Below are 12,576 nucleotides of genomic sequence, written 5' to 3' on the forward strand. Positions count from 1 at the left end.
AGGAAACAGGCAAGAGGTCCCAAAGCTGGGGCTGTTTTCTGAGGTGAGATGGCTGCGTGTAGGAGAGAGCCCTGGCAGAGCTCCCAGCCGGGCTGGACCATTGGAGAACCCAGAGTGCCCGGCAGCTCAGCCGCATCTCCCAGCGCTCAGGGACCCAGCTGCTGCGGGCACGCCTGCTGCCTCCTGGCACATCTCCTTTTCTCCTTTTTCTGCCCTGGTGAGATCCCATCTGGAATATTGTGTCCAGTTCTGGGCCTCTCAGTTCCAGAAGGACAGGGAACTGCTGGAGAGAGTCCAGCGCAGGGCAACAAAGACGATTAAGGGAGTGGAGCATCTCCCTTATGAGGAAAGGCTGAGGGAGCTGGGTCTCTTGAGCTTGGAGGAGACTGAGGGGTGACCTCATTAATGTTTACAGATATATAAAGGGTGAGTGTCACGAGGATGGAGCCAGGCTCTTCTCGGTGACAACCAATGATAGGACAAGGGGTAATGGGTACAAACTGGAACACAAGAGGTTCCACTTAAATTTGAGAAGAAACTTCTTCTCAGTGGGGGTGACAGAACACTGGAACAGGCTGCCCAGGGAGCTTGTGGAGTCTTCTGCTCTGGAGGCGTTCAAGACCTGCCTGGACACCTACCTGTGTAACCTCATCTAGGTGTTCCTGCTCCGGCAGGGGGATTGGACTGGATGATCTTTCGAGGTCCCTTCCAATGCCTAACACTCAGTGATTCTGTGTGATTCTTCAGTGCAAAGAGAGAGGGGAAACCCAAGATCTCTCCAGGGAGCCTGCACTCAGTATGGTGAGGAAGCACAGTAGGGTTATTGATGTAGCCAGAAGTATTGTTTATGGTCCCTAAGTGAGCACGTATTTCGAAGGCACAGAAGGAAATGTTTGCAAGTCTAGTTCTGCCAGGGTCGTGGGGGTGCTCCCAGGCTTCGGTGGCTGGGACCGGCCTTCCCTGGGACCCCCACCCACCGCCACCATCTCCTGCCTGGGACCCAGGGGAAGTGTCTCAGCTCAGCCTGGGGCCTTGAGTCCCTGCCTGAGCCGTGTCATAGGTGTGTGTGCCTGTGTCGTCTCTACCCCTGTCCCAGGCTGGGCCTGGGCCCTGCCCTGCAGAGAGCGGCTCTCCTGGATGGAGGGAGCCCTCAGGGCTGGGTCAGAGCTCGTCATGCAGAACTCCAGGCATAGCAGAGCAGAGCTTTTCTATTCTATTTGCTCGCCATGAACTGAATAACGATGAGACTACTATATCCCTGCAATGCCAGGGGTGTTTTAGCTCCAAAATCACTTTCAAGGACACAAAACACAAAGAAGAAAAGTGGGATCAGGATTTTGTTTCTTTTATTTAGTTTTATTCAGTTGTTTAATTTTGTTTGTTTGTTTGTTTGTAAGCAGGTTGATGGTTGCAGGTTGGCTGGTTGGTTTAGGCTGGATTGTTTAGGATGGTAGTTTGAGATCGTATAGGTCATTTGGTTTTGGTAATTTTGGTTGGTTTTAGGTTGCATTTGGTTGTTTTGGACGTGAGAGCAATCTGACTGCGACCTCTGTCACGCCATTGATGGCCAGGGTTGATTGGACTGATGTGGCTGGCTAGGCAGGTGTCCCCTTCCTTCCTCCCTGCTTCATGCGTGTCCTTCCCAAAGCCAGGCGATCACTCTAAGAGGATGACCTTCTCTGTTGGAGGGATACAATTCATGGGTCAAGGGTATACGGTAGCTGCCCTCCCCTTCTAGAAGCTGCAAAGAAGATCAAGGTGCATTTGTAAGAGCACCTGGCTGGGGTAGTCAAGCTTTCAAGACTGCAGGCACATCCAAGTGAGGCACTGCATGGGGTAGGGTGTTTGTTGGTTGGGTTTTGGTCATGCAGGTTTTTTCGAGTGTTTTAGCTTGTTTGTTGGAGTGTTGTTGATTTAGCTTGGTTGTTTTAGGTTGGTTTTGGTGGTTCTATTTTGGTTTAGGTCATTTGCTTTAGGTGGTTTTGTTCAGGTTGTTTCTGTTGTTTGGTTTCATATTTCTGAGGTTGGTTTAAGTTGGTTAGTCTAGGTCGTTAGTTTAGCTTGGTTGTTTCAGGTGGTTTTATACTTTATTGGGTAGGTTTTAAGTAGTTTGAGATTTTTTTAAGGGCTGGCTTAAGTTGTTTAAGATGGGTTGGTTTAGATGTATTTAATTTGTTTGGATTTAGGTTGCCAAATGTTGGTTGACGAACGTTGGTTTATGTAGTTTTAGGTAGGATTGTTTAGGTAATTTGTTTTAGGTAGATTGGTTTTAGGGTGTTTCGATTGGTTTATTTTGGTTGGTTTAGGTAATTTGTTGTAGATCATTGAAGGGTTGTTTAAGGTGGTTTGGTTTAGATTTCTCTTGCTTGCTTGGGTTGAGGTTGCTGAAGGTTGGTTGAAGAACACTGGTTCAGGTTGTTTTAGGTAGGATTGTTTAGGTCATTTGTTTTAGGTGGGTTTTTTTTAGGGTGTTTAGGTTGGTTTATTTTGTTTGATTTAGACTGGTTTAGGTAATTTGTTGTAGATTGTTGAAGGTTTTTTTTAGGTGGTTTGTGGCTGATTGTTTGAAGTTTTTTAAGGCAGATTGGTTTAGGTTCTTTAAGGTTGGTTGTTTCCAGTTGTTGAAGGTTGGTTTAGGCGAGTTGTTCTGTTCTGGTTTAGGTAGGCTGCTCTAGCTAAGTTTAGGGCCACCTCGTGGAGCAGCAGGCACCCAGCCACAATGGCCCAAAGAAGCCGTGGCAAGTGGGCCATGCTCAACGCTGCAGAAGAAGGCAAAAAACCCCCAGAGACACTTGGTGTCCCACATGGGGGGGAAAAAAAAGCCTTCCTCCCCCCAGCTGCAGGGCACGAGAGGCCATCTTCCTGGTGCTTGAGCAGCAGGCAGGACCCGAGCCAAAAGGGCTCAGAGGAGCTCTGCAAAGTGGTCATGCTCAATGCTGCAGAGGAAGGCAAAAAACCCCTGGGGACCAGTGCCAATCTGCCCCAGGGGAAAAAATTCCTTCCTGACCCCAGTGCTGGCGATCGGCTGTTCCCTGAGCATGTGAGCCAGACCTGGCTCCTTGTCCCACAGGCTGCTCACGTCTCCCAGGACCTGCCCAAGCCCTATCCTGTCCTATCCTGTCCTATCCTATCCTATCCTGTCCTGTCCTGTCCTGTCCTATCCTATCTATCCTCCCTCCACCTGGAGCCATCTCTCGGACTTCCGAGAGTGCCCAAATGCTTCTGAGCTGATGGAGCTTGGGGTCAAGAATCCTTCCTGTGCCTGTCAGGACACCAGTGAGTGCTTCAAAGCACTGCAACCCCTTGCAACTGCTCTGTATCCTCTTTCTTACGACTCCTGAGCCTGTCGGCATGTGGGATGAAGATGGCGAGTTCTTCAGTACTCTTCAAGAAGGCATCATGCCGTCGGTCTTGCCACTGCTATCCCACTGAAAAGGCTTTCCATCCATCCATCAATCGGATAGGTTTGGAAGGTGGCCCTCGCAGTCCGTGTGCCATTCCTTCCCAATGCAGCAAGTGACATGTGCTGCTGCGCTGTCATTTACGGTGAGGTTGTCTGCTTGGGGAGAAGTCTTGACTTGTGCTGTTGACCCAATCTTTGCTTGCTCTTGATAGCTCTTTTCCTCCTTTGGCCTTCATCCTTGCTATCTTCCTTGAAAGTCATGGCAGCCCTCTCAGGCTTTGTCTTGCTTCTTCTAGCCGTTGTCTTCTTCTGTAGGCCCTCCGTGTTCCTAACCAACTACTTAGTCTTGATTTACTTTCATCCTGGATGGATTTTATCTTTCCTGAACCCAAGGAAGGAGCAATGTCCCTAGTGGTCCAGGTGAGTGCTGACCAGGGCTTTGCACAAGGCTTGCCTTTCCTGTGGCAGTGCCTTGCCTGACACAACAGAATGCATTTGCCTGTATCACATTTGTGGCTCACCGTCATGCTGTGACCTACTTGTGCCTCCAGGAGCATTTTTCTACTCCAATGTGTTCGACCAGTGCCAGAAACTGATGGTGCTGCACCTGACGTTGTGTTCTCTATTTCTAGGCTGTAGATCTTCACACAGGGTTTCTTGACGTAGGGGATTTGTCTTGTGTCGGAGCTTCAGCTGGGTGGGAGTATGGGGACTGTAGAACTACTCTGTGAGCTAAAGCTTCTTCTGGTTGATGGATACTGAGGACCTGGGATTTGTTTAGTTTGGAGAGACGAAGGCTGAGAGGCGACCTCGTTGCTCTCTACAGCTTCCAAGGAGGAAAATGGAGAGGGAGCTGCTGATCTCTTCTCCCTGATAGCCAAGAGCAGGAGGTGTGGGAACGGCTCAAAGCTGCATCCATCAGGGGAGCTTTGGACTTGAGAAGAGGAAACTTTTCTTTACCAAGAGGGTGGTCAAAGCCCTGGAACAGGGTTCCCGGGGAGGTGGTCGATCCCTCTTGCCTGATCAGTGTTGAAGAGGCCTTTGGACAATACCCTTAATACTATGTTGTAACTTCTGTTCAGCCCTGAAGTGGTCAGGCATTTGGAGTAGATAATCATTGTAGGTCCTTTCCAGCTGAAGTCTTCTCTCCTTCTGTTCCTACCTCCTCCTTTCCCTAGCAGTACTTGACGAAGAAATTTCTGCTGTCGTTGCTTCCCATCCCTGCACTACCAGAAGGCACTGAATACCCTGAAGCGTGTTCCATCTTCGGCACTGGCTCTGTCACCTTGTGGCAAGGAGGCACATACCTTCTGATGGGTGTGAGAGCCCTGGGCACCTTTGCAACATCTGGGCATCCCACTTCTTACAGCTACTGGCCCTGGCCCCACAGGGGATGAGAATGGTGAGCTCTGCACTGCTCCTCAAGAAGGAATTCCCTTGGTCTTGCCACTGCTATCCAACTGGAAGGGATTTCCATGCATCAGATGAGTTTGGAAGGTGGCCCTGCCAGCAGATCGCCTTGCAGCAAAGAACCTCCAGCAGCCTCATGCAAGGTCTTCCTCCCTCAGCCCCTGCCCTGTGATTCCACCAGCTGCTCCAGTGCTTCCTCGTGGATGTGTTGGGGCGGCCCCCGGGCCAGCTCTGGCGGTGGACATGGGAGGCTGCTCCCTTTTATAGTGCCCTGGGGCATTGTGACCTCAGCGTTGCCAGGTGCTGGCATTGTGACCTCTGGGTGACAGAACCAGATGTGTGCAGCGCCGCTTCCCCGCCCCCCCCCCCCCCCGCCTCCGACGGCCCCCCCCCTCCACCCAGCACCCTTGGGAGGAAGCCTTTGGGGTACTGGCCCTGAATCAGTCCCTGTAGCTACAAGCCAGGGGAGTAATCAACCTAATAGTGTCCCTTTTTTGCAAGAATACAGTGTGGTTTTGTTGCCGGTCCAGTCTCACTTCCTGTAGCTCTCCTACCTGTGATGATCTTCTGTTCAGTTACAGGAAGGTGCCTTCTGACTGGCACTTTGTGCAATGACTCGCTGCATTTTGACCTTCTCTTCCTTAGATACCTCTCACCTCAGTGGATGTTTTGGCACTGATGGGTTTGGGGACTCAGCGGGTTTTCTCTCTGTGAGTGTTTACTGCTGGGACCTTCCTACCCGTGCCCTACGACCGTGGCTTCCACAGCAAACTGTTTGCTCGGGTGCAGTTTGCAAATCAACCCTTCCCGTGCAGCTCTTGACAGTATGTGATGGGGAGAAGGTAACAGTGCAATAGTTGTCATATATACAGTCCAGTGGTGCGTTTTGTTTCCAGCCATTATAGTGGTGTTTCTTTATGCTCTATACAGATCATGTTTTGGGGGGCTTGCTTTTGCTGGAAGCAGCTGCTAATTAATGAACAGTTGAGAAACAGTCTGCTATGAACTCACACACAGAGTTTTCTAATTGAGAAAATGTTCCTGTCTTGCTGTTTTTTCTGCAAATTGCACGTGGCATCTTGAATAAAAAGATGAAGCTTGATTGTGTTGGGTTTAGTCTGACTTGTGCAGGACTGAGGCCGATGAGAACAGGCCCATGTGTGCGTGTGATCCCAGCCGTCTCTTTGCCGGCAGGTTGGTCAGTCCCCCTCACGGCCACCTTTTCACTCCGTGCCTTGACAATTTTTGGTGCATGAGAGGAGGAAACAGGCAAGAGGTCCCAAAGCTGGGGCTGTTTTCTGAGGTGAGATGGCTGCGTGTAGGAGAGAGCCCTGGCAGAGCTCCCAGCCGGGCTGGACCATTGGAGAACGCAGAGTGCCCGGCAGCTCAGCCGCATCTCCCAGCGCTCAGGGACCCAGCTGCTGCGGGCACGTCTGCTGCCTCCTGGCACATCTCCTTTTCTCCTTTTTCTGCCCTGGTGAGATCCCATCTGGAATATTGTGTCCAGTTCTGGGCCTCTCAGTTCCAGAAGGACAGGGAACTGCTGGAGAGAGTCCAGCGCAGGGCAACAAAGACGATTAAGGGAGTGGAGCATCTCCCTTATGAGGAAAGGCTGAGGGAGCTGGGTCTCTTGAGCTTGGAGGAGACTGAGGGGTGACCTCATTAATGTTTACAGATATATAAAGGGTGAGTGTCACGAGGATGGAGCCAGGCTCTTCTCGGTGACAACCAATGATAGGACAAGGGGTAATGGGTACAAACTGGAACACAAGAGGTTCCACTTAAATTTGAGAAGAAACTTCTTCTCAGTGGGGGTGACAGAACACTGGAACAGGCTGCCCAGGGAGCTTGTGGAGTCTTCTGCTCTGGAGGCGTTCAAGACCTGCCTGGACACCTACCTGTGTAACCTCATCTAGGTGTTCCTGCTCCGGCAGGGGGATTGGACTGGATGATCTTTCGAGGTCCCTTCCAATGCCTAACACTCAGTGATTCTGTGTGATTCTTCAGTGCAAAGAGAGAGGGGAAACCCAAGATCTCTCCAGGGAGCCTGCACTCAGTATGGTGAGGAAGCACAGTAGGGTTATTGATGTAGCCAGAAGTATTGTTTATGGTCCCTAAGTGAGCACGTATTTCGAAGGCACAGAAGGAAATGTTTGCAAGTCTAGTTCTGCCAGGGTCGTGGGGGTGCTCCCAGGCTTCGGTGGCTGGGACCGGCCTTCCCTGGGACCCCCACCCACCGCCACCATCTCCTGCCTGGGACCCAGGGGAAGTGTCTCAGCTCAGCCTGGGGCCTTGAGTCCCTGCCTGAGCCGTGTCATAGGTGTGTGTGCCTGTGTCGTCTCTACCCCTGTCCCAGGCTGGGCCTGGGCCCTGCCCTGCAGAGAGCGGCTCTCCTGGATGGAGGGAGCCCTCAGGGCTGGGTCAGAGCTCGTCATGCAGAACTCCAGGCATAGCAGAGCAGAGCTTTTCTATTCTATTTGCTCGCCATGAACTGAATAACGATGAGACTACTATATCCCTGCAATGCCAGGGGTGTTTTAGCTCCAAAATCACTTTCAAGGACACAAAACACAAAGAAGAAAAGTGGGATCAGGATTTTGTTTCTTTTATTTAGTTTTATTCAGTTGTTTAATTTTGTTTGTTTGTTTGTTTGTAAGCAGGTTGATGGTTGCAGGTTGGCTGGTTGGTTTAGGCTGGATTGTTTAGGATGGTAGTTTGAGATCGTATAGGTCATTTGGTTTTGGTGATTTTGGTTGGTTTTAGGTTGCATTTGGTTGTTTTGGACGTGAGAGCAATCTGACTGCGACCTCTGTCACGCCATTGATGGCCAGGGTTGATTGGACTGATGTGGCTGGCTAGGCAGGTGTCCCCTTCCTTCCTCCCTGCTTCATGCGTGTCCTTCCCAAAGCCAGGCGATCACTCCAAGAGGATGAGCTTCTCTGTTGGAGGGATACAATTCATGGGTCAAGGGTATACGGTAGCTGCCCTCCCCTTCTAGAAGCTGCAAAGAAGATCAAGGTGCATTTGTAAGAGCACCTGGCTGGGGTAGTCAAGCTTTCAAGACTGCAGGCACATCCAAGTGAGGCACTGCATGGGGTAGGGTGTTTGTTGGTTGGGTTTTGGTCATGCAGGTTTTTTCGAGTGTTTTAGCTTGTTTGTTGGAGTGTTGTTGATTTAGCTTGGTTGTTTTAGGTTGGTTTTGGTGGTTCTATTTTGGTTTAGGTCATTTGCTTTAGGTGGTTTTGTTCAGGTTGTTTCTGTTGTTTGGTTTCATATTTCTGAGGTTGGTTTAAGTTGGTTAGTCTAGGTCGTTAGTTTAGCTTGGTTGTTTCAGGTGGTTTTATACTTTATTGGGTAGGTTTTAAGTAGTTTGAGATTTTTTTAAGGGCTGGCTTAAGTTGTTTAAGATGGGTTGGTTTAGATGTATTTAATTTGTTTGGATTTAGGTTGCCAAATGTTGGTTGACGAACGTTGGTTTATGTAGTTTTAGGTAGGATTGTTTAGGTAATTTGTTTTAGGTAGATTGGTTTTAGGATGTTTCGATTGGTTTATTTTGGTTGGTTTAGGTAATTTGTTGTAGATCATTGAAGGGTTGTTTAAGGTGGTTTGGTTTAGATTTCTCTTGCTTGCTTGGGTTGAGGTTGCTGAAGGTTGGTTGAAGAACGCTGGTTCAGGTTGTTTTAGGTAGGATTGTTTAGGTCATTTGTTTTAGGTGGGTTTTTTTTAGGGTGTTTAGGTTGGTTTATTTTGTTTGATTTAGACTGGTTTAGGTAATTTGTTGTAGATTGTTGAAGGTTTTTTTTAGGTGGTTTGTGGCTGATTGTTTGAAGTTTTTTAAGGCAGATTGGTTTAGGTTCTTTAAGGTTGGTTGTTTCCAGTTGTTGAAGGTTGGTTTAGGCGAGTTGTTCTATTCTGGTTTAGGTAGGCTGCTCTAGCTAAGTTTAGGGCCACCTCGTGGAGCAGCAGGCACCCAGCCACAATGGCCCAAAGAAGCCGTGGCAAGTGGGCCATGCTCAACGCTGCAGAAGAAGGCAAAAAACCCCCAGAGACACTTGGTGTCCCACATGGGGGGGAAAAAAAAGCCTTCCTCCCCCCAGCTGCAGGGCACGAGAGGCCATCTTCCTGGTGCTTGAGCAGCAGGCAGGACCCGAGCCAAAAGGGCTCAGAGGAGCTCTGCAAAGTGGTCATGCTCAATGCTGCAGAGGAAGGCAAAAAACCCCTGGGGACCAGTGCCAATCTGCCCCAGGGGAAAAAATTCCTTCCTGACCCCAGTGCTGGCGATCGGCTGTTCCCTGAGCATGTGAGCCAGACCTGGCTCCTTGTCCCACAGGCTGCTCACGTCTCCCAGGACCTGCCCAAGCCCTATCCTGTCCTATCCTGTCCTATCCTATCCTGTCCTGTCCTGTCCTGTCCTGTCCTATCCTATCTATCCTCCCTCCACCTGGAGCCATCTCTCGGACTTCCGAGAGTGCCCAAATGCTTCTGAGCTGATGGAGCTTGGGGTCAAGAATCCTTCCTGTGCCTGTCAGGACACCAGTGAGTGCTTCAAAGCACTGCAACCCCTTGCAACTGCTCTGTATCCTCTTTCTTACGACTCCTGAGCCTGTCGGCATGTGGGATGAAGATGGCGAGTTCTTCAGTACTCTTCAAGAAGGCATCATGCCGTCGGTCTTGCCACTGCTATCCCACTGAAAAGGCTTTCCATCCATCCATCAATCGGATAGGTTTGGAAGGTGGCCCTCGCAGTCCGTGTGCCATTCCTTCCCAATGCAGCAAGTGACATGTGCTGCTGCGCTGTCATTTACGGTGAGGTTGTCTGCTTGGGGAGAAGTCTTGACTTGTGCTGTTGACCCAATCTTTGCTTGCTCTTGATAGCTCTTTTCCTCCTTTGGCCTTCATCCTTGCTATCTTCCTTGAAAGTCATGGCAGCCCTCTCAGGCTTTGTCTTGCTTCTTCTAGCCGTTGTCTTCTTCTGTAGGCCCTCCGTGTTCCTAACCAACTACTTAGTCTTGATTTACTTTCATCCTGGATGGATTTTATCTTTCCTGAACCCAAGGAAGGAGCAATGTCCCTAGTGGTCCAGGTGAGTGCTGACCAGGGCTTTGCACAAGGCTTGCCTTTCCTGTGGCAGTGCCTTGCCTGACACAACAGAATGCATTTGCCTGTATCACGTTTGTGGCTCACCGTCATGCTGTGACCTACTTGTGCCTCCAGGAGCATTTTTCTACTCCGATGTGTTCGACCAGTGCCAGAAACTGATGGTGCTGCACCTGACGTTGTGTTCTCTATTTCTAGGCTGTAGATCTTCACACAGGGTTTCTTGACGTAGGGGATTTGTCTTGTGTCGGAGCTTCAGCTGGGTGGGAGTATGGGGACTGTAGAACTACTCTGTGAGCTAAAGCTTCTTCTGGTTGATGGATACTGAGGACCTGGGATTTGTTTAGTTTGGAGAGACGAAGGCTGAGAGGCGACCTCGTTGCTCTCTACAGCTTCCAAGGAGGAAAATGGAGAGGGAGCTGCTGATCTCTTCTCCCTGATAGCCAAGAGCAGGAGGTGTGGGAACGGCTCAAAGCTGCATCCATCAGGGGAGCTTTGGACTTGAGAAGAGGAAACTTTTCTTTACCAAGAGGGTGGTCAAAGCCCTGGAACAGGGTTCCCGGGGAGGTGCTCGATCCCTCTTGCCTGATCAGTGTTGAAGAGGCCTTTGGACAATACCCTTAATACTATGTTGTAACTTCTGTTCAGCCCTGAAGTGGTCAGGCATTTGGAGTAGATAATCATTGTAGGTCCTTTCTAGCTGAAGTCTTCTCTCCTTCTGTTCCTACCTCCTCCTTTCCCTAGCAGTACTTGACGAAGAAATTTCTGCTGTCGTTGCTTCCCATCCCTGCACTACCAGAAGGCACTGAATACCCTGAAGCGTGTTCCATCTTCGGCACTGGCTCTGTCACCTTGTGGCAAGGAGGCACATACCTTCTGATGGGTGTGAGAGCCCTGGGCACCTTTGCAACATCTGGGCATCCCACTTCTTACAGCTACTGGCCCTGGCCCCACAGGGGATGAGAATGGTGAGCTCTGCACTGCTCCTCAAGAAGGAATTCCCTTGGTCTTGCCACTGCTATCCAACTGGAAGGGATTTCCATGCATCAGATGAGTTTGGAAGGTGGCCCTGCCAGCAGATCGCCTTGCAGCAAAGAACCTCCAGCAGCCTCATGCAAGGTCTTCCTCCCTCAGCCCCTGCCCTGTGATTCCACCAGCTGCTCCAGTGCTTCCTCGGGGATGTGTTGGGGCGGCCCCCGGGCCAGCTCTGGCGGTGGACATGGGAGGCTGCTCCCTTTTATAGTGCCCTGGGGCATTGTGACCTCAGCATTGCCAGGTGCTGGCATTGTGACCTCTGGGTGACAGAACCAGATGTGTGCAGCGCCGCTTCCCCGCCGGCCCCCCCCTCCACCCAGCACCCTTGGGAGGAAGCCTTTGGGGTACTGGCCCTGAATCAGTACCTGTAGCTACAAGCCAGGGGAGTAATCAACCTAATAGTGTCCCTTTTTTGCAAGAATACAGTGTGGTTTTGTTGCCGGTCCAGTCTCACTTCCTGTAGCTCTCCTACCTGTGATGATCTTCTGTTCAGTTACAGGAAGGTGCCTTCTGACTGGCACTTTGTGCAATGACTCGCTGCATTTTGACCTTCTCTTCCTTAGATACCTCTCACCTCAGTGGATGTTTTGGCACTGATGGGTTTGGGGACTCAGCGGGTTTTCTCTCTGTGAGTGTTTACTGCTGGGACCTTCCTACCCGTGCCCTACGACCGTGGCTTCCACAGCAAACTGTTTGCTCGGGTGCAGTTTGCAAATCAACCCTTCCCGTGCAGCTCTTGACAGTATGTGATGGGGAGAAGGTAACAGTGCCATAGTTGTCATATATACAGTCCAGTGGTGCGTTTTGTTTCCAGCCATTATAGTGGTGTTTCTTTATGCTCTATACAGATCATGTTTTGGGGGGCTTGCTTTTGCTGGAAGCAGCTGCTAATTAATGAACAGTTGAGAAACAGTCTGCTATGAACTCACACACAGAGTTTTCTAATTGAGAAAATGTTCCTGTCTTGCTGTTTTTTCTGCAAATTGCACGTGGCATCTTGAATAAAAAGATGAAGCTTGATTGTGTTGGGTTTAGTCTGACTTGTGCAGGACTGAGGCCGATGAGAACAGGCCCATGTGTGCGTGTGATCCCAGCCGTCTCTTTGCCGGCAGGTTGGTCAGTCCCCCTCACGGCCACCTTTTCACTCCGTGCCTTGACAATTTTTGGTGCATGAGAGGAGGAAACAGGCAAGAGGTCCCAAAGCTGGGGCTGTTTTCTGAGGTGAGATGGCTGCGTGTAGGAGAGAGCCCTGGCAGAGCTCCCAGCCGGGCTGGACCATTGGAGAACGCAGAGTGCCCGGCAGCTCAGCCGCATCTCCCAGCGCTCAGGGACCCAGCTGCTGCGGGCACGTCTGCTGCCTCCTGGCACATCTCCTTTTCTCCTTTTTCTGCCCTGGTGAGATCCCATCTGGAATATTGTGTCCAGTTCTGGGCCTCTCAGTTCCAGAAGGACAGGGAACTGCTGGAGAGAGTCCAGCGCAGGGCAACAAAGACGATTAAGGGAGTGGAGCATCTCCCTTATGAGGAAAGGCTGAGGGAGCTGGGTCTCTTGAGCTTGGAGGAGACTGAGGGGTGACCTCATTAATGTTTACAGATATATAAAGGGTGAGTGTCACGAGGATGGAGCCAGGC

Source organism: Patagioenas fasciata, chromosome 2 (assembly GCF_037038585.1).
Source record: "Patagioenas fasciata isolate bPatFas1 chromosome 2, bPatFas1.hap1, whole genome shotgun sequence".
Taxonomy (NCBI): Eukaryota; Metazoa; Chordata; class Aves; order Columbiformes; family Columbidae; genus Patagioenas; species Patagioenas fasciata.